This window comes from Dendropsophus ebraccatus, chromosome 2 (assembly GCF_027789765.1).
Source record: "Dendropsophus ebraccatus isolate aDenEbr1 chromosome 2, aDenEbr1.pat, whole genome shotgun sequence".
Classification (NCBI taxonomy): Eukaryota; Metazoa; Chordata; class Amphibia; order Anura; family Hylidae; genus Dendropsophus; species Dendropsophus ebraccatus.
The window spans coordinates 149,273,276-149,279,275 of NC_091455.1; positions in this window are offsets into that span (position 1 = coordinate 149,273,276).

Consider the following 6,000-nt stretch of genomic DNA (forward strand, 5'->3'; position numbering starts at 1 on the left):
ATGCTCGTAATCCAAGGCACCACTGTGTGTGTGTGTGTATATATATATATATATATATATATATATATATATATATATATATATATATATATATATATATGTCCACTCCGAAGTGCACTCTGTGTGAAGCCAGTGTACGGGTGCCAGCAGCTAGAGACCGAATCCACGTCTCTCCATCAATACTCCAAGAATACTGCAGCACAACCAAATAGTGAAAAAATCCAAAAGGTGTTTATTCCATATCAGTAGAAAAATCCATGCAACGTTTCTGTCTCTTCTCGAGACCTTTCTCAAGCATAAGCAAAGTGAGTAATACATCCATTTTATACACACGTGAAATCAAATTCAGTTGATTGTCAATCAGTACAAAAAACATAGTGCAAGTAAGATCGTTCACAATGTAAGGTCCGCTAGGACAAAGTGTACAATATAATACAATGGCAGGTGCCTTAATATATATGTTTTACACAAAATCATAGTGCATAAGTGATATATTTAAAGTAGTATGCTGGGCGGAGTCAGCCACCACTCTCCACTGCTATTGGTTCTTCAATCACGTGCCTTCATCTCAGGACGTCATCTCCCTGGTGTATAGCAGCCTCTCCATACAGGTGTGTGCAGACTCTCACTCTGCCCATCCCTGTGGGTGGACACTTGGGAGGACCTACGGGGGCTCGTCTCTGTAGCTCCAATCACAGTAAGTAAATATGTCGTCATATGATCAAAATGAAATATAGTTGAACAACTGCGATAATCATCAAGGAGCAGGGGCCATATTATGTACGAACTGTAAAGCAAGAAAGGACTATCGCTACTCGGAACTCCATCCTTCTAACTTCGGGTTATCCGGCCTGACGCTACTAGCCCTGTGTTCACACACAGCGCTAAAGCGAAAGTGTACCTGGGTATCTCAACCCCACTGCACGCAGTGTGGGAGATATCCATACCTGCCCAAACCCATATGTAAGTTGTGGAAAGTCCTATTGTTACATGTTCAATGCACTGACCCCATTGTTGGAATTAACCCCATCCTGATGTTCCTGGTTAGCAGTGGGTTGTGGTGGACTCCTCACGCTCAGTCTTGATCATTCTAAAAAAACAACAAAGAGAAAGAATGTAATTACTCAAATAATATCAAAGTGCAAGACCATCATGTTGGGGTGAGCACAGGACAAACCTATACCCAACATTCACTTATACATATGAGTATTAATTTTAAACTCCACATTTAGACCCTTCGGTTGCAGAGTATCTAACCGAAAAATCCATAACAGTTCCCTTTTCTTCAGCGCTGTCACTCGGTCACCTCCCCTAGGTAAAGGGGGAATGTGATCTATAATCATAAATTTTAAATCCCTCTCGCTGTGTTTTTTTTCTTTGAAATGTTTTGAGACAGGGAGATCCTCCCTATTCTGTCTAATGGAATATCGGTGCTGATTAAGTCTGGTACGCATCTCACAAGTGGTCTCTCCTACGTAAAGTAACTGGCATGGGCACCAGAGTACATAGATTATCCATTTAGATGTACAAGTGAGATAAAATTTGATGTCATATTTTTTGTTTGTATGTGGATGTATAAATTCATTCCCTTTTTGCATGTAGGTACAAGTAATACATTGTCTGCATGGAAATGATCCTTTATTTTTAACCATAAGGAATCCCTGTCCTGTTTTTTCTTTCCTTTGTACATCAGACTTAACCAGCTTATCTCTCAAGTTTCCACTCCTTCTATAAGACATAAGTGGTGGGCATTGAAATTCCTCAATCATATGAAAACTGTTTCTCACAATTCCCCAGTGGTGTCTAATGATATTTGTTATTCTAGGGGATAAGTCATTGTAAGAGGAAACAAACGGTATTCTGTTCTTTTTTTCTCTTTTGTGTGTACTGTCAGGCTCATATATTCTATCCCTGTGTCTCATCAGTAGATCACTGGGGTATCCCCTCTCCTGGTTGAGATACCCAGGTACACTTTCGCTTTAGCGCTGTGTGTGAACACAGGGCTAGTAGCGTCAGGCCGGATAACCCGAAGTTAGAAGGATGGAGTTCCGAGTAGCGATAGTCCTTTCTTGCTTTACAGTTCGTACATAATATGGCCCCTGCTCCTTGATGATTATCGCAGTTGTTCAACTATATTTCATTTTGATCATATGACGACATATTTACTTACTGTGATTGGAGCTACAGAGACGAGCCCCCGTAGGTCCTCCCAAGTGTCCACCCACAGGGATGGGCAGAGTGAGAGTCTGCACACACCTGTATGGAGAGGCTGCTATACACCAGGGAGATGACGTCCTGAGATGAAGGCACGTGATTGAAGAACCAATAGCAGTGGAGAGTGGTGGCTGACTCCGCCCAGCATACTATTTACTATTTTAAATATATCACTTATGCACTATGATTTTGTGTAAAACATATATATTAAGGCACCTGCCATTGTATTATATTGTACACTTTGTCCTAGCGGACCTTACATTGTGAACGATCTTACTTGCACTATGTTTTTTGTACTGATTGACAATCAACTGAATTTGATTTCACGTGTGTATAAAATGGATGTATTACTCACTTTGCTTATGCTTGAGAAAGGTCTCGAGAAGAGACAGAAACGTTGCATGGATTTTTCTACTGATATGGAATAAACACCTTTTGGATTTTTTCACTATTTGGTTGTGCTGCAGTATTCTTGGAGTATATATATATATATAAACTGAGTCAGTGAGACCTGCAGCGTAACACTGACACAGACTCTGGGAGTGTATTCTACATGTTTTGTTGTGATTCACTGCAATTTCATCAGGAAGAAAAATAGGCTATCAACCTACTAACTGACCCAGCATTCCTTTTATACCGATGCCCTACTACTCACGCCCCAAACAGGCTAATTAGTGAAGACCAATAGTGACATGCTATCAATGTACCTCTTAATTAGGGATGCACGATGCACCGAAATATTGATACTCACGGCAAAGAATGGTTCAATTCTAGGGTTCCCTGGTATTCGATACTTTGTTAAGCTGTGCAATAGCTCAGCTTAACATAGAGTACAGTGCAGAGAACATGACGGGAGGCTAGCTGAGCGCCTGCCATGTTCTGCGTGCTGCCCCCCCCCCCCTTCCTGGCTCACCAGCATCTGCTCCATGCTGCCCGATTCTTGCGTTGTCATTCCACCACCACCCCTGTGCTGGGCAGGTGTTTTCTCCTGTGGATTCTCTGTGAGCAGGAGCGGAGCCCAGGTCAGAGTACACAGGGACACCTCAAACCAGAGCTTAGCACGGCTGGGGGTTAACCACACACTACACACTGGCTGAATCCTTCCTTATCTACACTCCACTGCAACCTGCGGGGGCTGCCCAGGTAGGGGCTGCATGCTGCTGTTACTATGGGGCGGTACTCATACTGGGCTGTGACTCCCGGCCCCCCGCACACAGGCTGCAGCCTCCGTACTACTTGCTTCTTGATGCACAATCTCCAAATCCATCACCTGCTGCATATAGAAAAGCTCAGATGCCACTGTCACTTTTGTCCCTACACAGTTAAACCGGCTATTTGACACCGGCATCCAAGCACGGAGAGGTAACGACAACTCCACTACTACAGCTACTACTATCCCCAATATACTATACTAGTGCTATGTGTCAGCCATACAACCACTACCCCAAACATACTATACTGTGTCAGCTATACTACTACTCCAACTACTATAATAAAAACAAAAAAGGAAAAAAATAAATTGACATTGCATGCATAATTGCACTATTAAATTATCACCTTCCTGATCTCGCATGGTTTACAGTGTTTATCCCAAAAAAAAAAAACCAGCAAAGGTAATATACAGTATGCAAACATGGTACCAATGGTACCATGGTCTCAGACAGCCATACAGTTATAGGTTAAAAAAGTTATGGGAATCATAAAAGAGCATCTATAAGCACATATATATATATACACTATATAAGTTTTAAATTAAAATTAACAAGTTTCACCATTGTTATAGTACGGACCTGAAGAATATAGATAACCTCAGGTTTATTACATAGTGAACAGTGTAAAAATTGGGGAGCATTATATCTGCAGTTTAGGGAGAGGGGGTCATACACTAAGGGGGAAATTTATGAAGGGTTTTGCACCTATTTTTAGGTGAATAATTGGATTTTTCGCCCATTTTAGGTCTAAGTTCTATTTATGAACCAGTATTCGACGGGTGAATATTTTTTCAAAGCAACTTTTTTTTTAATCTGCCTGTTTTAAGTATTTAACTTTTTTAAAAGTCGCACAAACAGGTGCAGGCGTACGTCTGCGACTTTTTACTTAGACACATTCACTATGGCAGTGCTACATTTTAATGAATCAGTCACAAGCTATTGGAACAAAATACTCACCAATCCCCATTAGAATAGTTGCACACATTAAGCTCCTTAATAAATGTCCCCCTAAGTATCGAAATGGTATCAAGTATCAAAATAAAAAAGTTGTTGGTAATGGTATCAAACTCAAAATTCTGGTATCATGACATCTCTACTAGAGATGAGCGAACCGGGTTCAGGTTCGAGACGATCCGAACCCGAACGTTCGGTATTTGATTAGCTGGGGCTGCTGAACTTGGATAAAGCTCTAAGGTTGTCTGGAAAACATGGATACAGCCAATGACTATATCCATGATTTCCACATAGCCTTAGGGCTATATCCAACTTCAGCAGCCACCGCTAATCAAATGCCGAAAGTTCGGGTTCGGATCGTCTCGAACCTGAACCCGGTTCGCTCATCTCTACTTGTGATGTTTGATCATGTGATTGAAGAATTTCTCATGAAGAATGTGTCAAACAACAAAACACTAAGAAAAAGGCTATATTCATGCAACAATTTTCAATGACCCTTTGAGTACCAAATAACAGCCGTTATACTTTGGCACATTTTAAGTTGGTACATTATTTACGCTTAGGCTTTCAACAGCCTTTCAGTTTGGCTCTTATTAAAAGTCCATGCTCGAGGTTCGCTCATCTCTAATCTCTACTCTTAATATTGATGTCTGTTATAGGTTATAGATCGCTGTGACATATGCAATCGCAGCCAGGTAGCGGAAAACACCACCTACCACGTCTTCAGATTCGCCCCACTGCTACTCGCACATGTCATCCGACATAGACTGAAAGTTCATCATCACAGCGGCATTGTGCATGCTGGGGACTTTTTTTTTTATATCGCTGTCTCAAAGCAGTTGCTGTGCATGGGGCCTTTCTATTGCGGGTAAGTATAGGTACAGGAAAGAAGATTTGATTTTGTTGCCGTTCTATCAGGGCTGTGAAATCAGTAAGCCACAGCTCCGACTCCTAAATTTTATCAGGACCAACTCCTGCTCCTTCATAAATGGCCAGTCATATACCAGGGGAGTTATTTATCTCACTGACTCCCTAATGTCCTACATGATCCTGGGGTGACTTCTGAGGGAATAAGGAAAGATATAAAGCAGACTCTCCTGTGTGTGCAGTGGGTGCAGCCAGTCTCCAGTCTCCATGTCCTGAACAACTTACAACTAGACTAGATGGAGCAGGTGGTCTTTTAGTTTCTAACTAAATATTCATCATACACACAGAAGCACTGCTAACAGTGCCAGATACATGTAATATAGATGTCAGCCATAGTGATATAGAGGGGGTCACACATAGTAATATAGAGGGGTCACTGTGGGTGTGGGGGCACGCCATAGCGCACACACACACAACCTGCTGCAGCCATAGCACACACACACACAATCTGCTGCAGCCATAGCACATATACACACAGCCTGTTGCAGCCATAGCATACACACACAGCCTGCTGCAGCCATAGCATACACACACAGCCTTCTGCAGCCATAGCACACATACACACAGCCTGCTGCAGTCATAGCATACACACGCAGCCCAGGGGCGTAGCTAAAGGCTGATGGGCCCTGGTGCAAAATGTTAGCTTGGGGCCCCCCATCTCACCCGATCAGGCAAAGTCCTATCTAACGTTATA